Source organism: Triticum urartu, chromosome 7 (assembly GCF_003073215.2).
Source record: "Triticum urartu cultivar G1812 chromosome 7, Tu2.1, whole genome shotgun sequence".
NCBI classification, from domain to species: Eukaryota; Viridiplantae; Streptophyta; class Magnoliopsida; order Poales; family Poaceae; genus Triticum; species Triticum urartu.
Window position 1 is genome coordinate 660672033 of NC_053028.1, and position 20735 is coordinate 660692767.

A 20735-nucleotide genomic window follows, 5' to 3' on the forward strand; every position below is an offset into this window, starting at 1 on the left:
AGCGAAGACACAGTCCATTTGGTTTGTCATTTTGAAGGCACAGATAGAAACAAGAACACCATATATGTTCTATAAGGTCTGCTCTAAATTTTGCGAGTCTCCGAAGACATGTGTTCTCTTCCAATAGTTTGTCTTTAAAAGTAATTCATGTGTCCACACAATTTATTTTCGATGATGTGCATGACACTTTCAGCAGAAAAAGAAAACAAAATCTGGGCACAAATTGTCTCTTCCCTCCTGTGTACAGAGATAAATGAATTCATAAGTCCCACAAAACTGCCGTGTGCAATTTGGCATCAATTTCTTTGCCACGATTTTTAAGAGAAAATGTATGTGTTGATTACTATTGAACCTCTGGTTAATTGTTGAACCTGGAAATGTATGTGCATTACTTGACATTGTACATTTTATGTTTCATGGTATTCCAGAGCCCCATCTAGCTTAGCTTGTCGGCAGTATTGGACAAAATAAATAGATATTTTGACTTTGATAAATCAGGAGAGGTCCATCTCAAGAGTGTTGTGGTTATGTTTAATGTACTCTTGTGCGCGAGATTTTTACTGTGTCCCTAGCTTTGTACATTATTCCTATGAGTTGTTCATGTTGTTTAATAAAACTTATAATGATGCACTGTAGTTCAGTTTAGTTTGTTAGTCTCTTCGATATGTCGTGCAACAACCATTCAACAAGGCTTTGTCTTTCAAGCTGTGTTATTAGAGGCAATGCTTCATGATATTCGTTGATACTTTAAGTGCTAATATCTTTGCATTTTATTTGTAGGAGGAGCTTTGAAAGTTTGTCAGGGCGGAGAAGATGGTTCTCAAGTATGCTACTATCATTGATGTTGTGTGGGAACACTAAAGATTTGTGAAACTGCTTGCCACTGTCTTACTTGTACCTGCAATTGTGTTTATACAGGACAGAGCTCTGCCGTTTCAGTGGTGCCAAGATATACCCGGGGAATGCATCAGATTCGTCCATTCAGACTCTCGAGTAAGCTTGTGTGCCCATATCGTTAGTGCACATGGAATTAAATAAGTAGAAGTTTGCTAAAATTATGCTGCGCATTCTTTGCCTATATCCAAAATCAGGTCTTCCTTTTTTCCAACTCAAAGTGCAAGCGCTATTTCCACAACCATCTCAAGCCTGGTAAGCTTATATGGAATGCCATGTACAGGAAGCAGCACAAGAACGTACATGGTAACAAGCCAATTCCCTTAAATGATATACTCCATATACTTCAACATATGTTTCATAAGCTTAATAGTATCTCCTATTAGGTGATCTGATTAGGAAGTGTAAGTACAATGATCTGGTAGGTAATTGGGCTGCTTAAATATTTCCTCCGATTAATAGTTTAATTTACCAATAGGTACTGGCAGTCAAAGAAACTGACATCTAATCAGTCTCAGGGATTGAATGATTTAGTTACCACACTGTGTCAGTTAGTCTGCTCTTTGTTCACAAGATGAATGATCTATATTACTTAATCATGTGCAATTTTCTTTCCTTTTGCTCTGTTGCAAGTGGATGTATAGTTTGCCAGTTTTCATCTCTATTTAGATGTGTTTTAACCAAAACTCCCGAGTACTCGCTTGCTTTGTCTTTTTAAGCAACTACAAATTGTATGGGCATATGAAGTTGTGGCTTATAATTCTTCGTGGTGAGGTTGCAGTATATTCGTGTTGAGGCTGCAAAGAAGAGGCACCGCGCCATCAAGAGTCCTTATGGTCTCGCTGTTTATCGCCTCTGGACGCGCCATTGATGACCATAACCACCGTCCATGCATAGAATCCATGTGTCGTGTTTCCTGTTTCTCTAAGACCTTGTAGTTCTGCCGAATGATGTGAGTAAATATGCCTCTGCTTTATCATCTATATCATCGTTCATGTAACCTCTAAGAATCTGGTCTTTGAATGTGTTGCATTCGCACAACTGTCTTATTGTTTCACTTTTGCACAACTGTCTTATTATTTCAGTTAGAACTTGCACGTATCAGTACTTCATCTCCTTGTGCCCCGAGTCTGATGGAATAACAACAAGTACTACACACAGGAAAGTGCAAGGGGCGTGTCCAACCTGGCACCACCCAACTTTCGCTCAGGCGGCGCGCCACGGGCGCGCCCCAACCACTAGTAGTCAACATACTACAACCCATACCGACATGTCCACAAGGGAAACATCCAGCCAGAGACAGTGCTAGATATGAAAACGAGTACAGATCAAACTGAAAACTGAAGTTGGCATTTTCCATAACAATAATATCTCTACTTGAATCTTGTGACCAAGGTGTTTGAGTCGCGACTTGGCGAGTTGCCGCGAGCCGTGCGGCTCGGCGATTAGTCGACGAAAGTCGCTGTATAGTCGCGAGTCGCCCTGATTTTTGGAAAACGACTTGGCGATTAGTCGGTGACTATACAGCGACTCAAAAACCATGCTTGTGACTCTTTGACAACGCAATGGAGCACCTCACCGATGACTGCCCAACTTTTAACCAGCAGAATATTCATCAAATTCGGATGTAACTTTTCGAGTAGATGATTTTTCATATAAAAAACTTTTTAATCCGAGTTCGTATGCAAAAGTTATGCCCATTTTACAAATTCCAGAGAGATTTTGCAAATAAAGTCGAAATTCATATTTGTAAATTTTTCCCAACAAGTAGACCACATATCACATGGGAAACTTATTTTATTTTATTTTATTTGACATTTCCATCATTTTCTTTTGTTTTTTTCTAAAACTGAAAAGGCGGTCCAATGGGGGGGGGAGAGAGTTTGAAAATGGGACCTTTAGTACCGGTTCGTGCCATGAACCGGTACTAATGCCTCAAAACCCATTAGTACCGGTTGGTGGCACCAACCGGTACTAAAGGTCTAACCTTTAGTCCCGGTTGGTGCCATCAACCGGGACTAATGGGCATCGCACCCTTTAGTCCCGGTTCGTGGCACGAACCGGGACTAAAGGGCCCAGGTGAATCGGGATAAATGCTCACATTAGTCCCGGTTCTTGACTGAACCGGGACTAATGGGCTGACCCGGCCTGGACCAAAGCCCTGTTTTCTACTAGTGCTGGAACGTTCTAATATGTGAGCGCTCATGGCTGGATAAATAAGCAAATGTGTTTGCAAATAAAATTGCCTAAATGGGTCAGCCCCTTCCAAACAGCCCAACACCCCTGCCCCCCCTTCCCCAGTAGACCCCTTCTATAAAATGTAGGTGCCTCCCTTCCAAAACAGCGAACCCTAAGCAGACAAACCTCCATGTCCTCTATGCGCCGCCGCCACTTCTCCATCTCCTCCTCGCACTCCGAGCCCGCCCCAAGCAGCTCCTCCCACTGAATCTTCGGTCGCCACCCTCCAGCGTCTGGATCTAGATAGTTGGATCCAGATCTGATGGCGTGTTGTGTCCCCGCACAAGAGAAGCGCTCCTGCTCTAACTCTACCTACCGCGAACCCCGAGCGCCCAATCTCTGCATGCACATCCACCCGTGTTCCCTGTCGTCCGACCATCGGCGAATCACCACCGATAAGTAGCATCCCTACACCTATGTACTTCTTTGTTTTTCCTCTCGCTTCCCTCGGCTCTCTCTCTCTCATCACGCCTCTTTTCCGTGCTACAGGGAACCTCCATGGCTGCCGAGCTTTCACCCCCGAGCCTCTGTGACGCACTGCAGGAGACGCCGATGTGCCGCCACCCAACCTGCCACCGCTAGATCTCCTCACTCAGCCACCAGATCTGAGCCCCGTCGTCGTCCCCGTGTCACCTCCAAGTTACCGCTGTCGTGCTCGAATTTCTCATGTGGCACGCGTCCCTCCTCGCTGCAGCCGCGCATTGAACCAGCCACGCCGGTTGTCGCTTCGCTAGCCCAGCTTGTTAGGCTGCCTCTATCAGCCTCCTCCACCAATTTGGGTCATGGTCCACGAGGTGAGGAGCACCCAACCAACCCCTATCCCTACTTCTTGTTATGCCGATGAAATGGAATCAATAGTCAATACTACAACCAGATCGACCAATTTCCCATAGTATTGTCGTCTTCGCTCCGTTGTGAACATTCACTGCGAATGGCAAGGTTCTGCCCCGGACTTTAATTGGGATGCCACCTCGTGTACCCACACTACTAGGGAAAACCTTATAGACAGGAGCTTACTAGTGGCGCTTTTTAAAAGGCAACGTTGCTACTAATTATTAGTAGCGCTTGGCAGCAGAAAGCGCTGCTACTATGCGCTTAACGGTAGCGCTATAGCTACAAAACACGCTACTACTATAATTGCCAAACCGTTGCCAGCAGGCCAGGCATATTAGTAGCGTTGGTGTGCAAAAAGCGCTACTGCTATTGTATGTAGCAATAGTGCTTTCCTCTGACCAGCGCTACTGCTAAATTTAGCCCCCTCCTATGACCAAAGTTTAGTCCCACCTTGCTCCGTGAACAGAATTTTGACCACCTTAAATATGGTGCTTCCCAAACTATCACAACCAGTTGGTCTTCATTGAACTCTATGTGTAAGATTTGTGGCAATATGAATATTCGCATGTACCTATACAGGCGAAGATTCATACTGACAATTTAGATTCTACATAAAAAGATCGATGATGACCAATGCATTTTTTAATTTGATGCCTTTTTTGCATGCTAACGATAGGAGTTCACCAATAGCGCTTGTTCAAGGAAAGCGCTGCTACTATGATCATAGCAACAGCGCTGAACCTATAAAATGCGCTACTACTACTGATCATAGCAGTAGCGCTTTTTCCCCAACCAGCGCTACTGATAAATTCAGTTTCCCTCCTAGCCCAAAGTTTAGTCCCACCTCGCTCCGCGAACAGAATTTTTACCACCTTAAATACCGTGCTTCTCAAACCATCACAACCACTTGGTCTTCATCGAACTCTATGTGTAGGATATGTGGCCGCAATAGGAATCTTCGCCGATTCTTATTGATAATTTAGATTCTACACAAAAAGATCGATGATGACCAATGCATTTTTTAATTTGATGCCTTAACGATCATAGCCTTAGTAGTAGCACTGGTTAAGAAAAAACGCTATTGCTATTGATCGTAGCAGTAGCGCTTGTTAGAAACAAGCGCTACCACTAAAGCCCTTATCCAAAACCGCCCCCCGCGCGCGTTCCCTCACTCCTCCCTCACTCACATCGTACGTCGCTCCGTCGCCGTCGTCGCCGTCCCTCCTCCTCCGTCGTCGTCATCCTCCTCCACCCACAAGGTGCCTCCCTCCTCCTCCTCCCTCTCCCCCGGCGGCCCCCTCCTCCTCCCTCTTTGGCGGCCCCATTCTCCTCCTCCCCTCCTCCTCTCTCCTCCTCCTCTCTCCTCCTCCTCCCTCCTCCTTCCTCCTCCCACCTCCACCTCCCCCTTTCTGTAAATAGAATAGGAAGTTTTTAGAATTTTTTAAGTAAATGTAGGTTTTTAGTTTATTCTGTTTTTAGAAAATCTGAATAAGTAATTTGAATAGCCTAAATATGAAATTGAAAAAAAATAGTAAATGTAGGTCTTTTGAATAGAATAGGAAATTTTTAGAAATTTTGAATAAGTAATTTTGAATAGAATAAAATATGAAATTGAAAATATGAATAAACTAAAAATTTGAATAGAAAATTGAAAATATGAAATTTGAATAGAAAATTTGAAAAGAATAGGAAATTATAAGTAAATTTGAATAATAAAATTTGAAAAGAATAGGAAATTATAAGTAAATTTGAATAGAATAATTCAATGTAGCTTACGGAGTTTCACTAAGTCCTAAGATGATGATAATAATGTTTTGTTTATATTTTGTTTTTGCAGAGATCAAGGAGCCCCTGCATCATCCCCGCCGCCGTCACCGACCCCCTCCGACCTCGATCGAGGTGAGACCAGCCACCCCATGCTGTTAATTTAATTTAGGTATTTTAGGTGTTTAATCTTAGAATAACATAGTATGAACCCTAGTTATGATCGAAGCATGTTTAAACTGTAGGTTTTTACTTAGGTGTAGTTAATAGAATTTAGGTGTATATCTTAAATGCTTATTGAATGCTCATATGATGTAGATATAAACATGTATATCTTGTGTTGCTCAAATAGGATATGTGCTTGCCCAAGTGGCCGGCCATGTTTGCAGGTTACACCTCCTATAGTGGCCTATGTTTTGCTGGAGTGTTGATTAATTTCTGTTTCGGCAAATTTCAGGCGCTTGATATGTCCTTTTTAGCAAAGGTCATGCCGGATTTTTCCGTGAATTCTAGCATGACTTGTGCTAGAATATGTAGGAAATATCGAGTCGCCTGGATTTTCTCGAAAAATAATTAAACGACATTTCGGGGTGACTTTAAGTCTGTCGAGGCTCCATCACCGAAGGTTGAAAAATTAGTGAGGGAGTGTATCCACCATATATGTGAGAGGACGAAGAAGCCCGACTGTTGTCGTGGGGGTTGTTTCTCCTTCTTTTCCTTGTGCTAGACCTTTGGTATGCACTAGGGAAAGGAGGAGTAACGACCATCACCGACGGTCGCAAATGTCAGAGAGGAATCAGTGAGGGAGAGTCTCCACCATATAGACTCGACAGACCGATAGTCAACCCGTGATGAATAATAATGATCTAATTTAATTTTTATAGTACATATATTGAATTGTACAAGTTTAATCTTTGAATTATGAACGTAGGAAATGTCATCATCAGACGATGAAAGTCTCCGGGGGGAGTGCAGCTGGTGCCACGACGACCGAGGTCTGTGCGACAGGCCTCACCTGGACGAAGATCGGCGCTTCAGCATTAAGGTCGAGGAGACCTTCGATGTTGAAACGGTATGCAACGACGACAAGTGTGTTTTTCATAATTAAGCATGACTTCAACTATTTCAACGTGTAATTTTCATCTTTTACAATTTGAGTAGCTTATCCCATGCCATGCAAGACGCTATGTCTTGGAGACGATGGGTTTTGAAGACCATGAAAATTTTGAAACAAAGAAAATTCACCTAAGGACCCATCATGATGTGGAGTTTGAAGTAAATCTGTATAATTCTGAGAGCGTACCCCATTTTGGTTGCAAAAATTGGGAAGCACTTTGCAAGATGTATGGTTTTTATGAGGGTATGCTTGTCACCATGGATCTTGGTGATCCTAACATCGACCAAGACAATATGGACATTTGGGTCCTTGTTGATACGCTTCCAATTCTACCGCTATGTGAGTTTCTCAAACATAGTTATTAACTAATTTATATTGTTCGTTTCAAAATAGTTGACAGCTTATTTCCATTGACAACTTATTTTCATTGTTCAAAAAATGTGCGGAACATGGTTAGACAGAACCTACTACACCGATGGCTCTGAGTTAACTTATCAGGAGAAAAATCATCTGGCTGCATTTTGTACTAATTTTGAGAAGTACAATATCTATTATAAAACTCCTCCACATTATGGTCAATACGTGCCACTAGTGCATGTGTTGAACTACGATAACATCCATGGAGATGTCATGGTAAGATTTTTTAGTATTACGACATCCGTGTATCTTTTGCATAAATTCTTTTGAAAACTTAACTGCATTGCTAACTACGAAGTTACTACTATGTTTTTCAATAGAAAATCCCGAATGATTGTGTGCCTCATCTGATGTATCAGAATGGTCGCCTTGATGTTTTGAACATACAGCCAAGTCATCATACGAATCTCACCTGTCCATATTGGATTTCTAAAAGAAGTGGAGACATGAAAATCAAAGAATGGAAAATATGTATGGACAGTCGTAAGGAGGTACTTGGAAGCAACATTGTGCGAAAGGCAAGAATTGAAGACATGATAATCTCCATTCTCCATAATGGAGAGTCAGGGCCTATCTTGTTTTATGCTATTTTATCTAAGAGAAGGTAGTAGGTCCTAGTTAATAATACTCATTATCATGTGTTAAGAATAACTAAGTAGGATTGGTTAGATGACTATGATGATGATGTGGTATCGAGTAGAAGTTGTATGATCGATGATGATGAGTATGACTTGTTATTATGATACCAATGATGAGTTATTTATTATTATGATCGATGATGCATGATGCTAAGTTGTTATATGAGCATGATTACTTATTATATAACAGTGGGTGAAATGAACCCGGATTAGATTCAAGTGAAGCCAACATGTGGTGCACATCGAAAGTACTACTAATCCAAACTAGATCAAGTTTGGATTAGAGTAGTACTTTCGACATGCACCACATGTTGCCTCCACTTGAATCTACTCCACGTTCATTTCACCCACTGTTATATATAATAAGTAATCATGGTCATAAAATCATATGATGAAAGTATTGTATATAAAACCGCACAATGAAAATAAGCTGTATTTTTTAAAATACAGGAAAATTTAGCAGCAGCGCTTTTTAGAACAAGTGCTACTGCTACTTACAAGTAGTAGCAGCGCTTTTTGGAACAAGCGCTACTGCTACTTACAAGTAGGAGTAGCGCTCCCTTTCCAGCGCTACTGCTACTAGTTAGCTGTAGCACCTTAGTGGTAGCGCTGGACCCAGCGCTACTGCTATGCATATTTCAAGCGCTACTACTACGGTTTTCCCTAGTAGTGCCACTAGTTGGCTACCATTGGCGGCAATGGCAAGTAGGCTGCTCTAGGTCTCAATGATGATGGTGCCTCCTAGACTTGCGGTGGAGCTGACCGCTAGAGCGAGGGCCTCCCTATACATGGGTGACCTAGAGGCAGGTGTCATGGAGGGGCATCTCTTCTCGATCTTCTGCCAGGTCGCTCCTGGGGCTTCCCTCCGCATCTGCCACAAAGTTACTTGCAGGTCGTGTGGCTATGGCTATGTCGATTTCCATCATAGGAGGACGGTCAGTGTCTTGGTCAATTTTACTTGCCCATTTGGGTTTGATATGCTATATTTAGTATGCATGATCATAGAGGTTTAATACTTTAGCTATATTTTGGTGTCTGGTAGATAAGATTTCATTGTCCTTTTGCTAGTGGACCTTAAAGTAGCCATAGCCATGCAACCTGCCAGCAACGTCGTGGTAGATACGGAGGGACGCCACTGGCATAACCTGGTAGAAGATGGAGAAAAGTTGCTCCTCTGTGACACCTACATCGACGTCACCCATGTACATGGAGGTCGTCGTGGCAGCCGCCAGATCTACTGTGGGTGCAAGATGCATCATCACCATCGGGGCCAGGAGCGGGCAGTTTGCCCTTGCCACCGACTGTCACCAACCCATTGGTACCCGAGGTGGCATCACATAGAGAGCCCCGTGCACCACACTTGCCACTCATGGAAGATATTTTCTGACCAGGGCGACGACTATACCGCAGGTAATTGGTCGGTTTAGTTCTAGTATTGGCTATCAAGTCCTCTTCGATAGTCATTGAGTCCACCTCTCCACCAGTGGATACTCGCTCATATATGCTAGTGTTAATTAATGCTAGTTAATTGTTACGGTTATAGTGCCCCACGTGATCAATCAATGCCTCTCATCGTTGATCCCCTCTTCGACCACCTCATGGTCGGGGTGGCCGCAGTCATGGTTGAGGGCACACCATCCTGCCTCCCATTCTCCTCTGGATGGAGACCCTTCCTTCTCCATCATGCTCTCTGGGCAATTATCCCCTAAATGCATGAAGGAGGCACTGAGGTAGCTGCACTGGCCGCAGGTGCCCACATTTTCTTCCAATATTTTTATTGGGTGTTGCTCGTGATAGGTTGATTCACTCATTGATTCCTTGCCACTAATTCTTGGTATGCAAAAGATCATGATGACATGAGAAAAAATGTGCCTTATATTTCTTAGGTCATGCATGAAGTCTTGGTCATAGTCAATTATGAGCCTTGACATGTCATCTCCTAAAAGATTTTCTGAAAGTGTAAATTTCCTTCCAAAAGATGACCAATGCTTTGTCTAGATTTGGGAGGTTTTGCTCGTAGTTCCTTGGACTTGAGACCAATGAATGATGGATTCATTCTAATTGCTAAGTTGATTTCATCTTAAAGAACTCCTTTCAAATTCGAGCTGCTTAATCGGTTTTACATGTATAACAGACTAAAATGGTAGGTAAATGGTGACCAAAGACCTTAACTTCATTTACTCCGGAAAGAACTCAGGAAAAAAGTGATGTCCATTTCAAAGTATATTGGCCTACTTTTTTATGTGGGTTACCATTCAATTGGTTACTTATGACGTTTTCATGGATTTTATCCAAGTAATTTCATGTTGATGATAATTTATTTGCTTGTTCTATCAGAACTACTATAGATATAGTCGCTGCGAGATGACATGACAACGGACGAGCAGCTTTTGGTCCTACAGATGCACTCTTTGGGGAAAGCGGTGGTACAAAATCAATTCTAATCGATTTTCGGGGCAGGGGAAGTGGGAAGGTAGCTTATTGCTTGTTGCTGGATTGATTGGTTTGATCTAGCACGAGTAGCTAAACTGAAACAACCAGATACAAATCTAACTAGCACACACAAGATCAATTGCTTTGATGGAATTCTAACCTTTCCAGGCCATCGAATCAGCCATTTAGCGTGTTTGGATCGTTAGATCTTCATCTCATTATCAAATCCGATTTCACCTCATGGTCGTTTTCCCTGGGCAATGACGGGTGGGCTCTTATCGCGTGCTCATTGGCTGGGTGGACTACGCCCGTGTCTGGGAGGGATTTCAGCCCCCTCCCCTGGCGTGCCACGCTCGAGCTACAGAACATGGTCAAACCCTAGCTGTGAACCCTTCTCGTCTTGAGCTCGCGTCCCTACCATGTCTTTTACCGCTCCCTCCACGCCTCTCCCATGCCGCCACCTCCCCTTCTCCCCGCTCGTCGCCTCCATCCTCAACTCGACACCCTCACCTTTGTCCTCTCTCGCGGGAGGTAGGGACGTGTAGAGGGTAAGCAACTTCCCCGACGACAGCAGCTAGGCTCCATGAGCTCGCACAGGCGGCAGAAGGACGAACAGCGGCGGTCAAACCTTCGCTGCCTCGATCCCTGGCTCAACTTCCTCATGCTCCAACCAGCTAGAGGTTGCCCCCTGTGTTGGTTGTCCTGGTTTTGATTTGATCTGCTAGTCTAGACCTTGATAGCACTGCTCAACCATGTAGGTACGTCTCTCTTGAAGGAAATATGCCCTAGAGGCAATAATAAAGTTGTTATTTATATTTCCTTATATCAAGATAAATGTTTATTATTCATACTAGAATTGTATTAACCAGAAACTTAGTACATGTGTGAATACATAGACAAACAGAGTGTCAGTAGTATGCCTCTACTTGACTAGCTCGTTGAATCAATGATGGTTATGTTTCCTGACCATAGACATGAGTTGTCATTTGATTAACGGGATCACATCATTAGAGAATGATGTGATTGACTTGACCCATCCGTTAGCTTAGCACGATGATCGTTTAGTTTGTTGCTATTGCTTTCTCCATAACTTATACATGTTCCTATGACTATGAGATCATGCAACTTCTGAATACCGGAGGAACACTTAGTGTGCTATCAAACGACACAACGTAATTGGGTGACTATAAAGATGCTCTACAGGTGTCTCCGATGGTGTTTGTTGAGTTGGCATAGATCGAGATTAGGATTTGTCACTCCAAGTATCAGAGAGGTATCTCTGGGTCCTCTCGGTAATACACATCACTATAAGCCTTACAAGCAATGTGACTAATGAGTTAGTTGTAGGATAATGCATTACGGAACAAGTAAAGAGACTTGCTGGTAACAAGATTGAACTAGGTATTGATATACCGACGATCGAATCTCGGGCAAGTAACATACCGATGGCAAAGGGAACAACGTATGTTGTTATGCGGTTTGACCGATAAAGATCTTCGTAGAATATGTGGGAGCCAATATGAACATCCAGGTTCCGCTATTGGTTATTGACCGGAGATGTGTCTCGGTTATGTCTACATAGTTCCCGAACCGGTAGGGTCCGCACGCTTAACGTTCAGTGACGATCGGTATTATGAGTTTATGTGTTTTGATGTACCGAAGGTAGTTCGGAGTCTCGGATATGATCACGAATATGACGAGGAGTCTCGAAATGGTGGAGACATGAAGTTTGATATATTGGATGACTATATTCGGACACCGGAAGTGTTCCGGGTGATTTCGGAGAAAACCGGAGTGCTGGAGGGTTACCGAAACCCCCCGGGGAAAGATTGGGCCTACATGGACCATAGGGAAGAGGGGAGGCAGCCCACAAGGGGCAGGCACGCCCCCTCCCTATAGGGAGTCTGAATTGGACTATGGAGGGGGAGCCCCCACCCTTTCCTTCTCATCTTCCTCTCCTCTCCCTCTTTCCCCTTCTCCTCCTAGTAGGACTAGGAAAGGAGGAATCCTACTCCTACTAGGAGGAGGATTCCTCCTCCCTTGGCGCGCCCCTAGGGCCGGTCGGCCTCCCCCCTTGCTCCTTTATATACGGGGGCAGGGGCACCCTAGGACACACAAGTTGATTGCTTTTAGCCGTGTGCGATGCCCCCTCCACCATAATCCACCTCGGTCATATCTTCGTAGTACTTAGGCGAAGCCCTGCGCCAGTAGCTTCATCATCATCGTCATCACACCATCATGCTGACGAAGCTCTCCCTCGACACTCAGCTGGATCAAGAGTTCGTGCGACGTCACCAAGCTGAACGTGTGCAGATGGCGGGGGTGCCGTACTTTCGGTGCTAGGGTCGGTTGGATCGTGAAGACGTTCGACTACATCAACCGTGTTGTCATAACGCTTCCGCTTACGATCTAGGAGGGTACGTGGGCAACACTCTTCCCTCTCATTGTTATGCATCACCTAGATAGATCTTGCGTGTGCGTAGGATTTTTTTTAAATTACTGTGTTCCCTAACAGTGGCATCCGAGCCAGGTCTATGCGTAGATGTTATATGCACGAGTAGAACACAAAGGAGTTGTGAGCGTGGGTATATACATATTGCTTGCCGTCACTAGTTGATTTTTGATTCAGCGGTATTGTTGGATGAAGCGGCTCAGACCGACATTACGCATACGCTTACGCGAGACTGGATCTACCGACGATCTTCGCACACAGGTGGCTGCTGGGTGTCAGTTTCTCCAACTTTAGTTGAATCGGATTCAATGAACAGGGTTCTTTATGAAGATCAAAAAGCAATCACTATACCGTGTTGTGGTTTTTGATGCGTAGGTAAGAACGGTTCTTGCTCAACCCGTAGCAGCCACGTAAAACTTGCAACAACAAAGTAGAGGACGTCTAACTTGTTTTTGCAGGGCATGTTGTGATGTGATATGGTCAAGACATGATGCTAAATTTTATTGTATGAGATGATCATGTTTTGTAACAGAATTATCGGTAACTGGCCGTAGCCATATGGTTGTCGCTTTATTGTATGAAATGCAATCGCCATGTAATTGCTTTACTTTATCACTAAGCGGTAGCGATAGTCGTAGTAGCAATAGTTGGCGAGACGACAATGATGCTTCGATGGAGATCAAGGTGTCAAGCCGGTGACGATGGTGATCATGACGGTTCTTTGGAGAGGGAGATCAAAGGCACACGATGATGATGGTCATATCATATCACTTATATTGATTGCATGTGATGTTTATCCTTTATGCATCTTATTTTTCTTAGTTCGGCGGTAGCATTATAAGATGATCTCTCACTAAATTTCAAGGTACAAGTGTTCTCCCTGAGTATGCACCGTTGCTACAGTTCGTCGTGCCGAGACACCACGTGATGATGGGGTGTGATAAGCTCTACGCTCACATACAACGGGTGCAAGCCAGTTTTGCACATGCAGAATACTCGGGTTAAACTTGACGAGCCTAGCATATGCAGATATAGCCTCGGAACACTGAGACCGAAAGGTCGAGCGTAAATCATATAGTAGACATGATCAACATAGTGATGTTCACCATTGAAAACTACTCCATCTCACATGATGATCGGACATGGTTTAGTTGATATGGATCATGTGATCACTTAGATGATTAGAGATGTCTATCTAAGTGGGAGTTCTTAAGTAATTTGATTAATTGAACTTTAATTTATCATGAACTTAGTACCTGATAGTATTTTGCATGTCTATGTTGTAGATAGATGGCCCGTGATGTTGTTCTGTTGAATTTTAATGCGTTCCTAGAGAAAGCTAAGTTGAAAGATGATGGTAGCAACTACACGGACTGGGTACGTAACTTCAAGATTATCCTCATTGCTGCACAGAAGAATTAGTCCTGTAATCACCGCTAGGTGACAAACCCACTGCAGGAGCAATGCCAGATGTTGTGAACACCTGGTAGAGCAAAGCTGATGACTACTCGATAGTTCACTGTGCCATGCTTTACGGCTTAGAACCAAGACTTCAACGACGCTTTGAACATCATGGAGCATATGAGATGTTCCAGGAGTTGAAGTTAATATTTTAAGAAAATGCCCGGATTGAGAGATATGAAGTCTCCAAGAAGTTCTATAGCTGCAAAATCGAGGAGAATAGTTCTGTCACTGAACATATACTCAGAATGTATGGGTACCACAACCACTTGACTCAGCTGGGAGTTAATCTTCCTGATGCTAGTGTCATTGACAGAGTTCTTCATGAAGGAAATATGCCCTAGAGGCAATAATAAAGTTGTTATTTATATTTCCTTATATCTTGATAAATGTTTATTATTCATGCTAGAATTGTATTAACCGGAAACTTTGAACATGTGTGAATACATAGACAAACAGAGTGTCACCAGTATGCCTCTACTTGACTAGCTCGTTGAATCAATGATGGTTATGTTTCCTGATCATAGACATGAGTTGTCATTTGATTAACGGGATCACATCATTAGAGAATGATGTGATTGACTTGACCCATCTGTTAGCTTAGCACGATGATTGTTAGTTTTGTTGCTATTGCTTTCTCCATAACTTATACATGTTCCTACGACTATGAGATCATGCAACTTCCGAATACCGGAGGAACACTTTGTGTGCTATCAAACGTCACAACGTAACTTGGTGACTATAAAGATGCTCTACAGGTGTCTCCGATGGTGTTTGTTGAGTTGGCATAGATAGAGATTAGGATTTGTCACTCCGAGTATCGAAGAGGTATCTCTGGGCCCTCTTGGTAATGCACATCACTATAAGCCTTGCAAGCAATGTGACTAATGAGTTAGTTGCCAGATGATGCATTACAGAACAAGTAAAGAGACTTGCTGGTAACAAGATTGAACTAGGTATTGGGATACCGATGATCGAATCTCGGGCAAGTAACATACCAATGACAAAGGGAACAACGTATGTTGTTATGCGGTTTGACCGATAAAGACCTTCGTAGAATATGTGGGAGCCAATATGAACATCCAGGTTCCACTATTGGTATTTAACCGGAGACGTGTCTCGGTCATGTCTACATAGTTCTCGAACCCGTAGGGTCCGCACGCTTAACGTTCAGTGACGATCGGTATTATGATTTTATGTATTTTGATGTACCGAAGGTAGTTCGAAGTCCTGGATATGATCACGGACATGACGAGGAGTCTCGAAACGGTCGAGACATAAAGATTGATATATTGGACGGCTATATTCGGACACCGGAAGTGTCCCGGGTGATTCCGGAAAAAACCGGAGTGCCGGAGGGTTACCGGAACCCCCCTGGGGAAAGTTGGGCCTTCATGGGCCATAGGGAAGAGGGGAGGCAGCCCACAAGGAGCAGCCGCCCCCCCTCCCTATAGGGAGTCCGAATTGGACTAGGGGGGGGGGCGGCGCCCCCCCTTCCTTCTCCTCTTTCTCTCCCTTCCTTCCTTCCCCTTCTCCTAGTAGGACTAGGAAAGGAGGAATCCTACTCCTACTAGGAGGAGGATTCCTCATCCCTTGACGCTCCACTAGGGCCGGCCAGCCTCCCCCCTTGATCCTTTATATATGGGGGCAGGGGGTACCCTAGGACACACAAGTTGATTGTTTCCAGCCGTGTGCGGTGCCCCCCTCCACCATAATCCACCTCGTTCATATCGTAGCGGTGCATAGGCGAAGCCCTGTTCCGGTAGCATCATCATCACCGTCATCACGCCGTCGTGTTGACAAAGCTCTCCCTCGACACTCTGCTGGATCATGAGTTTGTTGGACGTCACCGAGCTAAACGTGTGTAGATCGCGGAGGTGTCGTACTTTCGGTACTAGGATCGGTCGATCATGAAGACGTACAACAACATCAACCGCGTTGTCATAACGCTTCTGCTTATGGTCTACGAGGGTACGTTGACAACACTCTCCCCTCTCGTTGCTATGCATCACCATGATCATGTGTGTGCGTGAGATTTTTTTTGAAATTACTGCGTTCCCCAACACTTCAATCACTGCCACCAAGCTACAAGACCTTTGTGATGAACTATAATATGCAAGGGATGGATAAGACTATTCCCGAGCTCTTCGCAATGCTAAAGGCTGCAGAGGTAGAAATCAAGAAGGAGCATCAAGTGTTGATGGTCAACAAGACCACTAGTTTCAAGAAAAAGGGTAAAGGGAAGAAGGGGAACTTCAAGAAGAACATCAAGCCAGTTGCTGCTCAAGTGAAGAAACCCAAGTCTGGACCTAAGCCTGAAACTGAGTGCTTCTACTGCAAAGGGGCTGGTCACTGGAAGGGGAACTGCCCCAAGTATTTGGCAGAGAAGAAGGATGGAAAAGTGAAAGGTATATTTGATATACATGTTATTGATGTGTACCTTACTAATGCTCGCAGTAGCGCCTGGGTATTTGATACTGGTTCTGTTGCTAATATTTGCAACTCAAAACAGGGGCTACAGATTAAGCAAAGATTGGCTAAGGATGAGGTGATGATGCGCGTGGGAAATGGTTCCAAAGTCGATGTGATCGCCGTCGGCACGCTACCTCTACATCTACCTCCGGGATTAGTTTTGGACCTAAATAATTGTTATTTGGTGCCAGCGTTGAGAATGAACATTATATCTGGATCTTGTTTGATGCAAGACGGTTATTCATTTAAATCAGAGAATAATGGTTGTTCTATTTATATGAGTAATATCTTTTATGGTCATGCACCCTTGATGAGTGGTCTATTTTTACTAAATCTTGATAGTAGTGATACACATATTCATAGTATTGAAGCCAAAAGATGCAGAGTTGATAATGATAGTGCAACTTATTTGTGGCACTGCCGTTTGGGTCATATTGGTGTAAAGCGCATGAAGAAACTCCATTCTGATGGACTTCTGGAATCACTTGATTATGAATCACATGGTACTTGCGAACCATGCCTCATGGGCAAGATGACTAAAACTTCGTTCTCCGGAACAATGGAGCGAGCAACATAGTTATTGGAAATCATACATACTGATGTATGTGGTCCAATGAACATTGAGGCTCGCGGAGGATATCGTTATTTTCTCACCTCCACAGATGATTTGAGCAAATATGGGTATATCTACTTGATGAAACGTAAGTCTGAAACATTTGAAAAGTTCAAAGAATTTCAGAGTGAAGTGGAAAATCATCGTAACAAGAAAGTTAAGTTTCTACGATCTGATCGTGGAGGTGAATATTTGAGTTATGAGTTTGGTCTTCATTTGAAACAATGCGGAATAGTTTCGCAACTCAAGCCACCTGGAACACCACAACGTAATGGTGTGTCCGAACATCGTAACCGAACTTTATGTTGGGGAACGTAGTAATTTCAAAAAAATTACTACGCACATGCAAGATCATGGTGATGCATAGCAACGAGAGGGGAGAGTGTCGTCCACGTACCCTCATAGACCATAAGCGGAAGCGTTATGAGAATGCGGTTGTTGTAGTCGTACATCTTCACGATCCGACCGATCCAAGTACCGAATGTACGACACCTCTGAGTTCAGCACACGTTCAACTCGGTGATATCCCACGAACTCCGATCCAGCAGAGCTTCAAGGAAGAGCTCCGTCAGCACGATGGCGTGATGACGGTGATGATGATGCTACTGACGCAGGGCTTCGCCTAAGCACCGCTACGATATGACCAAGGTGGATTATGGTGGAGGGGGGCACCGCACACGGCTAAAAGATTAACTGATCAACTTGTGTGTCTATGGGGTGCCCCCTCCCCCGTATATAAAGGAGTGGAGGAGGGGGAGGGCCGGCCCTCTACTGTGGCGCGCTCTGCAGAGTCCTACTCCCACCAGGAGTAGGATCCCCCCTTCCAAGTAGTAGGAGTAGGAGAAAAGGAAGGGGAAGAGAGAAGAGAAGGAAGGAGGGGCGCCGCCCCTCCCCTTAGTCCAATTCGGACTAGGCCGTGGGGGGGGGGGCGCTGCTACCTCTTGAGCACTGCGTTGGTTTTCCCCGAAGAGGAAGGGATGATGCAGCAAAGTAGCGTAAGTACTTCCCTCAGTATTTGAGAACCAAGGTATCAATCTAGTAGGAGGCTACGCGCGAATCTCTCGTACCCGCACAAACCAAATAAATCCTCGCAACCAACGCAAAATAGGGGTTGTCAATCCCTATAAGGCCACTTACGAGAGTGAGATCTGATAGGTATGATAAGATAATATTTTTTGGTATTTTTATGATAAAGATGCAAAGTAAAATAAAGGCAAAGTAATAGCAAAGTAAATAACTAAGCAGTAGGAGATTAATATGATGAAGCTAGACCCGGGGGCCATAGGTTTCACTAGTGGCTTCTCTCAAGAGCATAAGTATTCTACGGTGGGTGAACAAATTACTATTGAGAAATTGACAGAATTGAGCATAGTTATGAGAATATCTAGGTATGATCATGTATATAGGCATCACGTCCGAGACAAGTAGACCGACTCCTGCCTGCATCTACTACTATTAATCCACTCATCGACCGCTATCCAGCATGCATCTAGAGTATTAAGTTAAAAACTGAGTAACGCCTTAAGCAAGATGACATGATGTAGAGGGATAGACTCATGCAATATGAAGAAAACCCCATCTTGTTATCCTCGATGGCAACAATACAATACGTGCCTTGCTGCCCCTACTGTCACTGGGAAAGGACACCGCAAGATTAAACCCAAAGCTAAGCACTTCTCCCATTGCAAGAAAGATCAATCTAGTAGGCCAAACAAAACTAATAGTTCGAAGAGACTTGCAAAGATAACCAATCATACATAAAAGAATTCAAAGAAGATTCAAATATTATTCATAGATAGACTTGATCATAAACCCACAATTCATCGGTCTCAACAAACACACCGCAAAAAGAAGATTACATCGAATAGATCTCCACAAGAGAGGGGGAGAACATGGTATTGAGATCCAAAAGAGAGAAGAATCCATCTAGCTACTAACTATGGACCCGTAGGTCTGAGGCAAACTACTCACACTTCATCGGAGGGGCTATGGTGTTGATGTAGAAGCCCTCCGCGATTGATGCCCCCTCCGGCGAAGCTCCGGAATAGGCCCCAAGATGGGATCTCGTGGATACATAAAGTTGCGGCGGTGGAATTAGGGTTTTGGCTCCGTATCTGACCGTTTGGGGGTACGTAGGTATATATAGGAGGAAGGAGTACGTCGGTGGAGCAACAGGGGGCCCACGAGGGTGGAGGGCGCGCCTGGGGGGGGGGGGGTAGGCGCGCCCCCTACCTCGTGGCCTCCTCTTTTCTTTCTTGACGTAGGGTCCAAGTCTCCCTGGTTTTGTTCGTTGAGAAAATCACGTTCCTGAAGGTTTCATTCCATTTGGACTCCGTTTGATATTCCTTTTCTTCGAAACCCTAAAACAGGCAAAAAACAGCAATTCTGGGTTGGGCCTCCGGTTAATAGGTTAGTCCCAAAAATAATATAAAAGTGGATAATAAAGCCCAATAATGTCCAGAATAGTAGATAATATAGCATGGAGCAATCAAAAATTATAGATACGTTGGATACGTATCAAGCATCCCCAAGCTTAATTCCTGCTCGTCCTCGAGTAGGTAAATGATAAAAACACAAATTTTGATGCGGAGTGCTACTTGGCATAATTTTAATGTAATTCTTCTTAATTGTGGTATGAATATTCAGATCCAAAAGATTAAAGACAAAAGTTCATATTGACATGAAAATAATAATACTTCAAGCATACTAACAAAGCAATTATGTCTTCTCAAAATAACATGGCTAAAGAAAGTTATCCCTACAAAATCATATAGTCTGGCTATGCTCTATCTTCACCACATAAAATATTTAAATCATGCACAACCCCGATGACAAGCCAAGCAATTGTTTCATACTTTTGACATTCTCAAAACTTTTTCAATCTTCACGCAATACATGAGCGTGAGCCATGGATATAGCACCATAGGTGGAAGAGAGTGGTGGTTGTGGAGAAGACAAAAAGGGAGAAGATAGTCTCATATCAACTAGGCGTATCAACGGGCTATGGAGATGCCCATCAATAGATATCAATGTGAGTGAGTAGGGATTGCCATGCAACGGATGCACTAGAGCTATAAGTATATGAAAGCTCAAAAAGAACTAAGTGGGTGTGCATCCAACTTGCTTGCTCATGAAAACCTAGGGCAATTTGAGGAAGCCCATCACTGGAATATACAAGCCAAGTTCTATAATGAAAGATTCCCACTAGTATATGAAAGTGATAACATGAGAGACTCTCTACTATGAAGATCATGGTGCTACTTTGAAGCACAGGTGTGGTAAAAGGATAGTAACATTGTCCCTTCTCTCTTTTTCTCTCATTTTTTGGGCCTTTTCTCCTTTTTTATGGCCTCTTTTCTTTCGCTCTTTTTTATTTGGCTTCTTTGGCCTCTTTTATTTATT

General features: G+C 43.7%; 1 pseudogene; it reads left to right on the forward strand.

Moving 5' to 3' along the window:
* The first annotated feature begins 813 nt into the window (after positions 1 to 813).
* On the forward strand, positions 814 to 1666 carry LOC125522869 (annotated as a pseudogene).
* The last annotated feature ends 19069 nt before the right edge of the window (positions 1667 to 20735 follow it).